Source organism: Pygoscelis adeliae, unplaced genomic scaffold, assembly GCF_000699105.1.
Source record: "Pygoscelis adeliae isolate BGI_AS28 unplaced genomic scaffold, ASM69910v1 Scaffold57, whole genome shotgun sequence".
Taxonomy (NCBI): Eukaryota; Metazoa; Chordata; class Aves; order Sphenisciformes; family Spheniscidae; genus Pygoscelis; species Pygoscelis adeliae.
The window spans coordinates 4,239,945-4,248,924 of NW_008825615.1; the positions used below are offsets into that span (position 1 = coordinate 4,239,945).

At 41.5% G+C, this 8,980-nt stretch overlaps 1 protein-coding gene across 1 annotated transcript in view; it reads right to left on the bottom strand.

The window, feature by feature from the left end:
• Positions 1 to 8,980, bottom strand: part of LOC103924661 (nuclear receptor subfamily 0 group B member 2-like) — a 16,056-nt gene that overhangs the window by 6,592 nt on the left and 484 nt on the right.

Here is an 8,980-nt window from a genome sequence, read left to right on the forward strand (position 1 = left end):
ATAAGAAGAAATTGATACTTCAAGTTTTTGTTACTTTGCACTCTCTTGCCTGCTCTTATATAGGGGAAGAGGTACTAAGTTTTTTCACCAAGTATAATGTTTATGCATTCCTATCATCTGGGCTCTTAGCATGTCTTAACAAAAAATAAGCATTAAAAACAACAGCTCCAAGAGCTACTTCTGTTAGCCTTAGGTGTGTAAAAGCTATCCCATCAGATGCATAGCCACAAATTTGTCCTTTGCTACAACTGTTTCTTTTTTCCATGCTGGGCCATTTTAAAATTTCCATTTATTTACCTCTCCATGATATTTATGTTGCAAAATTTTCCCCTTCCAAGGAGATAAAAAGTGGAAGAAGAGATGACTGCTCCAAAGTTGAGCAATCTAGAAGTGTAGTGCTGCTGAGGTGCAACTGCCACTAACTGCACTGAAGGTCAAGGGGACCCAGAGCACTGAACACCTGATGCAATTTGCTTGTCCACCTCTCCATCCATTCGACAGCTCTCTACTGTTGTCCATTGCTGGGGTACCAAAGAGCTTTTTAAGTTAAATGGCACAGCAACAGAGAAGTCCCCAGAAAGTCCCATTCTTCTTATTCTCACCGTAAAATTCTAGCTGGGCTGAGGTTCAGTGGAATGAACTCCAGTTGCAGCGCTAATGCCATCTGAGGTTCTGCATGAGTTACATAGATTGGCTAATGGCTATACAAGAAAGAGAGGCTGAGCTTGCTAAAATCATTCTTACACAGAGTTTGCTTGTGAAAAGAAGTTCTGTCTCCTACTTGCTGGTGAGCATGGTGGTGTTTCAGTAATCTAGGTAGGAGAGTGAGCTCTGATAAACCCAAGTCCTCTACTCCAAGGAAAAAAATCTTTGCCTTCAGCTGAAATCAGCACCATTTCACAGTTCACCATCATTTCACGCTCATGGTTCATGTCATCATTTCACAGTTTGTATTAACTGTGCTTATTAAAGTTCTTCTCCAGTTTAAATTGGTTCCTTTCCGACTTTTATTTTTCCTGAGATCTGCATCAGTCATACACAGAGTCCTGATGTCAGTAACACAAGGTATTGGATACCATTTCTATTTATCATAATTGATTTCCTTTGATTGTGTATAGTTCTAAGAGGCAGAAGCAAATGATATTTTTCTAACAGGAATTCCTGGTATATTATAATAGCTTTATGACTGTTTAAAAAAAAAATACAGAGTAAAGGTTACTGCCTCAGTATAACAGCTTTTCCTGAGAGAATGATTACTTAGAATTATGAGTCAATATTGAATTGCAGGTGAAACTGATCCTGGTGGTCCTGATTCAAAATTGTCTGAAATGAGCTCTCTATGTGACCTGATTTCCTCAAATGTAGAGGACCAGCAGCTAAATTTAGCTCTATGCTCATAAATTAGGCAATAGCTATTCTTTCTTTCTAAATCTTACCTATAGAATGGCTGAAGCCACATGCACCTAGATATCAAGCATCCACAGCCTTCTTGCTACAGTAGCAAAGCTTCTTACTTTCAAATGTTAAGAAAGTATACTGTACAAAAACCAATTTTGTGATATGAGAAATCCCCACGAACTTTTATCTATTTTAGCTGTTTCTAGCGTGATGGTTTGAGAACAGTAAGACACAGTCACATCAGTGTTATTTTTTCTGTTTTGCATTTATATACTTTTTCAATCAACAAGCACACCCACCCACAAATACGCGCCGCCGCCACATTCTCTCTGCAACCATCAGAATTGCTCCTTGGGCACAAGTGCCACCATTCGGACCACAAAAAAATGTATCCTAAGTCCACACACAAAATTGCTACAGACAGCTTGTGGATATTCACACCACTGCTGGGAATTGTCCTGCTCCGAGCATGGCTGCCATCTCCATCTCTCCCATGAGTAATGTTTTGCACGCCTGTATATTACTGTTACAGGTAATATATACTTAATATAGCTCTTCATCTTTGTTGTTTAGGTGATTCACACATGAGGCAACCTTTTTCCTAAAATCCCTGGATTTCTCAGGTTTCCAAAAACTGCCTGCTAGGTATAGATGGTCCCAGGTTTCTACCCTTTCTGACCAGGGTGCAACAGCAGGGTCAGTGTAATGAAGTCAGCAGGAGCTGAGGGATATTTGTTACTATTAAATATCCAGTGACTTACGCACGTTCTTAAATATCCTATTGGGTCCAAAAGTATAAGGCATGTAGTATTTTTGGCTCTTAGCCCATAGCCTTAATTTGCCTAATAGAATACTTGGAAGGCTGAAGAGACTTGTCAGATAATATAGGAGCTTAAGTGGCCATCTCATCCTTACCTTGGCAGTAGCCAAACATGAGTCCTTCAGGAAGAGTGTAAGATATATATCACTCTTCTCATGAGTACTTCTCTTGCCTTCAATCATTTGCAGCTTAGGGAATTCCTGAACCAGAGTGATTTTATGCATTTAATAACTCTCAATTAATTTCTACCCTATGATCTCATGCAGTCTGCTCCTGAAGCCACATGAACGTCCACATCAGCCTATCTCAAGGAACTCTGTGGATGCTGTACGTGAGACAAAACTTGATCAAACATGACATTCACCAGATTTGGTGCCTTCTTGCTCTTGTACTGGGGAAAAAACTGGAATCAGTCAATCCCTATTCACCCTCTCTATAGCTTGCTTTATTTTATAAATCTCAGTAAGACTCTCACAGTCATCCTTTGTCCAAACTAAAGAGACGTAGCTTCCAAAATTGTTCTTTCTTTAGGGTGGTACCATGCCTTTGATCATCTTGTTACCCTTCTTTGAACCTTTCTTAGACCTGTATCTTTTCTAAGATACTCTTTAAGGGGAAGTGGGGAAAGTATCAGAACAGGACATGGTATCTAGGACTTAGGAGAACATGGATTTATTCAGGGACAGAATGAAGTTCTCTGTTTTGTCTTTCGCAGAAGTCACTCCTGAACACTGAGCTGTTGTTGCCATGAAACTGTTACAGCCCCCCAAGTTTACTCCTGAGTGATAGTCATCAGTTCAGAGGCTCTCATCTTAGTCAGGAGTGGAGTCAGGAGTGTTTTATCTTATGTGCATCTTTTGCTGTATATATATACACTGAATTATCATTTGACACCTAGTTGATGATTTTCATAAAGTCCTTCTGCAATTCTTCTGACAGCCCTAGTCTTCCTCTGAATAATTTTGTATCATCAGCAAACATTCATATTCTGAAACTTTGAAGGCACTCCTTTTCAGAATAGTTCACTCAATGCTGTGAGTTGATTAAAAGGCTATAATAATTTAACTATGGGGCAGAAAATCTGATATTGTCCTTGCAGTAGAGTGCCTATATATACAAGTACATATATGTTGGACTGTATGCATTGGTGCACAATGTATACAGTAACTAAGTTATTACTAAGCAGTGATGCGAGCTCTCCTACTTTCCTAAAAGGTGAGACTGGAGGCAGATGCATTTCTGGAGGAGAAGAATCTTCCACTATTATTTCATATGGGCTACAAGAAGGAAACACCTTCCTAGGAAGCTGACAGCAGCCTTTTTGAGGTCATCCTGTCACACCAGTCTGATACATGCACGCATTCCTTGATTCAGGGATGTCTTACCTCTCTGGTCTTCTGTACAAACATTTAATTGGCCTATAAACATCTATATGACTTCAGAACAGGATTTTCTCTAGAAATTTTATATATTTTGTTTTCTGGGAGGAGTTGGGTGAATCTTGTGTCACTGGTACTTTTGAGGACACTTGACTTCACTAACAGCCTTAATGATGACAAAAGGAGCCGGTAAGAAAACCAGTGTCTTTCTAAAAGGGTTCCATCTCCTCCTTGTCCCATGGTGCACACCATCTTTCTTGAGCAATAAACTTATTTGTTTTGCAACTAGAGGAACTGAGAGCTACCATTCAGACTGCCTACTTTGGCTAGGCAGGTAGTGGGAAGTATCATCCCGAAGTTAAAGCTTGCTCAGTTTTGAAACAAGCTCTGAAACAGTGCCTTTAGCTTGTGCTCCAACAGGTAATGCCATGGCAAACTAGGATTTGGCCCTTATATCTGAAGGAAGGGTATGTAAATTATAAATCCAGTTAATTTAAGCACGTTTAGCTTATCTTGAAGGTCAGTGGGCGAACTTCTCAAGTGATTGAAGTTAAGCATGTGCTTAAAATACTTTGCTTGATTAGGTCTGGTAAGATCAGCATCTTTTTGATGACAACCATTTGAATAAAAGTAGCAAATTAATAGAGAGGCAGCTGCCCCAGGAGGCCGTGCAGTGAAATGTTGTCTATCACTGAAACTAGGCCTGTTTTAAACTTGCCTCTGGTGACCGAGTTAGAGAAAAGGCAAATGCCTCTGAACTTCTGCCCCACATCTTGACGTGAAGTAGGAGCTCTGAGAAGCCCCCTTTGTAAAAACGTACCCCGGGCATCTATGTTTAACTCATGTTCTGCTGTTCTTTGTTTCCAAACACACTAGACTAGCATTTAAAGTGACTTTTTGGCAGGTGCTGATCACTGGCTGAAGAAGGGAGAGTGTTTGTCTTCATTTTATGCTGAGGACATTTTGTTAGAGACTTTATGCTGCCCGACCATACTTTAGCTGTTGCAAATGTGAATGCAAACACGTGCCATCTGGAGCTATAACCAAATCTGAGACTAAAATATTAGTATAGAAAGTAAATAATCAGCTCAGCGATGCTCCTCAGGCAGAAGATGGGGTGACACAGGAACATATTTCTGAACTCTTCAGCTTCTTATGAATCTAAAGCAGCAATGGATTTCCATGTATGCAAATGCATGAATAAACCCAAAAGGGCTTTCATGGTTGTTTAAAACAAACAAACAAACAAACAAACAAACAAAGAAACCCCAGCTGCACAAGTAAACTCTTTCCATGATTTTTGAACAGCTTTATCCTGCCTCTCGGTAACATGGGGTCAGAGCCTTCCTCAACTGAAAACCCAACCAGCAGAGCTGCGCCCACCATAGCAGACGTGCTGCTACTGGGCCATTTCTCCCTTGGTTAAAGGTAAGGGTTTGTTTTAAGCAATGTATGGAAAGGGGCATGAATCTGGAGACGTGAGTAGGCTTTAAGCTGCCCAACGTCAATTGTTTGCTTTCTTCATACTAGAAAAATTGGTGAATTTTTGTAAGGGTAAATTGGCAAATTTTTATAAGGGCACACCCCCGGGGGGGGTGGGGGTGGGGGGGTGGGGGTGTAGAGGTTGTAAAATAAACCAGAAATGACCTCGTACCAGATCGTGCCATTTTTCTACAGCTCCCCCACCAAGGAGATGGTATTTGTACAGTCACCTTTATCAGCAGTGGGACAGGCACTATCTGTCATTTTAAATATAGATAGATATACCACTTATTATTGCTCAGCAAGTAGAAAATGCTGGAAAGCAAGGTAGAAAATGGGCACAGTTTTGAAAAAGCAGAGTTAGAAAATGCTCCTGGCTAGAAATGCCATCTGCAGAGTGGCACTGAAAAGGTGACTCCTCCCTTCAGCCCCCTCCCCTGCTGAGAAGAGTGGTTGAAATGAGAAACATTTTAACATAGTATGGAGCCCACTATCATATTAAACTTAAATTTGTCTTATATCATTGATAAAGATAAATGATATAAAGATATAAAATATCTTTATAAGATATTATAAAGATATATCTTTAATATTATAGATAAATAATAGATATATCATTTAAATATAAATATCATGTAAATGATATATCTAAATAGAGATATATCATTTATCACAGATAAATACCTAATCTAGTGATTAGCACTCTATAAATACCACAGGTTAGTGAGTGAAGGTTAGATGGCAGATATGTGGTGGTGTGCTTGTTTTGGCTGGGGTAGAGCTAATTTTCTTCACAGTAGCTGGTATGGGGCTGTGTTTTGGATTTGTGCTGGAAACAGTGTTGATAACACAGGGATGTTTGCATTGCTGCTGAGCAGTGCTTACACAGCGTCAAGGCCTTTTCTGCTTCTCACCCCACCCCACCAGCGAGTAGGCTGGGGGTGCACAAGAAGTTGGGAGGGGACACGGCTGGGACAGCTGACCCCAACGGACCAAAGGGATATTCCATACCATGGGACGTCATGCTCAGCATATAAAGCTGGGGGAAGAAGAAGGAAGGGGGGGATGTTCGGAGTGACGGTGTTTGTCTTCCCAAGTAACCATTACGCGTGATGGAGCCCTGCTTTCCTGGGGATGGCTGAACACCTGCCTGCCCATGGGAAGTGGTGAATGAATTCCTTGTTTTGCTTTGCTTTTTTTGCTTTACCTATTAAACTGTCTTTATCTCAACCCATGAGTTTTCTCACTTTTACCCTTCCGAGTCTCTCCCCCATCTCACGGGGGGGGAGTGAGCGAGCGGCTGTGTGGGGCTTAGTTGCTGGCTGGGGTTAAACCATGACAGTCCTTTTTGATGCCCAATGTTGGGTGCTCGCTTACCCTCCCCACCTCAGTGGGATGGGGGAAGAACAGTTTAATAATTGGGGAAAAAAAAAATCTGTAATGAAAAGGAAAACAACAACAGAGAGAGGAACAAAACCCAGGAAAAACAAGTGATGCAACCACTCACCACCTGCCGACCAATGCCCAGTCAGTCCCTGAGCAGCGATCACTGCCCCCCAACCAACTCCTCCCAGCTTATATACTGAGCATGACGCCATATGGTATGGAATATCCCTTGTTGGTCAAAAAAAAATAAATCCCAAACACTTCCATTTTATTTTGAAATATACAAGGGGCGACTAACTTCTATCAGAGGTATAGGATTAATGCACTGAGTTTTCCCTGTGACAAAATTAACATGCGCAAACTTCCTTCACTGTTTGCCATAGGATAACTTCTCTATCAGTAACTTTTAAATTAAATACCTATCCAGATTGGGGGGAAAAAAGGAAGAAAGTTCTATTTCAAAACTGGGATTTTCTTAGAGCTCAGACTACTTAAAAACTGATAGAAAAAGTTTGATTTATGAAGAAAATGAATTTTGAGTGCTCAAACCCAGAGTAAGATAGTCGCAGTGTCTCTGTGTAGAAAGAACCAGGATGCTGAGAGAGAAGATCCTGAAACTTTTAAATAGTACAGGTTAAAAACTGAAGGGAAGGAAAGGAGGAAAAGATAAACCTGAGCACATTTAATAAGAGCAGATTATGACAGCATAAATGTTATTTGCAAATATTCATATGAAGATGTGAGTTGCCCATGGAGTCAAAGGTGGCCACAAGACACAAGCACTTCCATGCTGTTCACTGGTAGTTTGAAAGACATTCGGACCTTCTTCTGGACCTATTTCTGTATGCAGTAAATGAATGCTTTGCTCATTCACTACTGAGATTTCAGCGTTGTGAGATCAACTGCTGTTTACTCTGGCATTTATGTTATTCCTGTCATTCTGAAAAACAGCTCTGAGATTTTTAGAAGCAAGCACATTTGCAAAAATCATATTTTTTAAAGAGAAGTCTGGCTCTGTTTGCCTCATAAAAGTCTGCACTTAACCACTTTTTAAAAAATACTATTATTTTAAGGCCAGTGGAAACTCCATTAAAGCGTTTCAAGAAATCGTCAGATCGTTAGAGCAATGGAAATTGAAACATATGCAATGTACTGATTTCAAACACATTATAAAACAGTGGGCAAGAAATCAAGTGTGTTCTCTAGTCTTAGTGTAACATTCTCCTTCGGGACCCACACAATACGGGAGTGAGTTTATCATGTTATATGCCAGTGACTGCTCCTAGCTTGCAGTGGCTACCAAAAGGTATTTTTCCTTCAGAGATGCCTGCATTGCCACCTCTTAAACTGGCCTCTGAAACTAAGTGGAGACATACCTTTTTCTCCTTTAGCTACCCTGGGAAACACATGTATGAGGAGCATCGTCCTTGAGAGAGTGTCTGATACCTAGAACTACCACCCTGCAGGGAACAGATGCTTTAGGGTCCGGCCATGTCCTTGAAATCATGTTCAGAAAGGCAAGATTCATCTGAAAGCAACTGAGAGTGTTGGAGAATCCAGATCAGTCAGTAGAGTTGTAAGGCTTGTGTGAACACGTAAAAAGAAACAAAAGACCAAGAGAAGCACGTGTCTGCAGGGTGTTTAGGTCAGTGCTCAACAATCCTTTCACCCTCCCTAATTCCTGTGACAAGATGGTAAGAGCTTCGCAGCAGTCCTCTAGGAGGGTACATCCAAACTCAGATGGACTGAAGCATTTATACCTTCAGGACCTGCTTCCCTTTATAGCTCAGATCCAACAGTGGGGGTCATTCTAGTCCAAACCTCTCCCCCTTTCCCTCCCTCCTCCTGCCCTGATTACTTCCTGTTCATTAGGCCAAGCAGGAAAGGCTCTAGCACTTCCTTCCATTAAGCCAGTACTTGATACCATCTGTTGTGGAGATGTCAATCTCCTTTGGACAAGGCTGGAGGGTTTGTCCTCGCTCAGACAGGTCACAGCTATTCCCATAACTGGCCAAGACCCTTAACAAGCTCTCAGCTCATTGTGAAGTAGAGCTGAGCTGGGAAACGCCCAAATCCCGATATAAATGTTTCATATTAAACCTCCTATTCTGTACCCACACCATGTACCCTGCTGATCATGTTTTATACGATCTCATGTGTGAACAAATGATACAGCTCATTAGTTGGTCTCATTTGAGACTAGAGTTGATGGCAACCACACACGTGGAGTTGACAGTATTTTGGAGGCTACCTCAACCCAGTTCCCAGCTCAGTGTTTGGAGAGGCTGCTGGGACAAGATGTACCAAGCTGACCCAGCAGGTCTCATCCTGTGGTAGGAGGCCAACCCCTCGGAGCTCTGTGCTCCTTCTGGGTCCCACACACCTCTACACCCATCAGACTCCTCAGAGTGTCTTAGCTGCTTTGGAAAGCAGGAGGAAAGTCATCTGCAGAGAGAAGAAAATGACCTTGAGGTGGTTAATGAACCACCAGTGGAAAAGAACAGCAGAGCTGGTC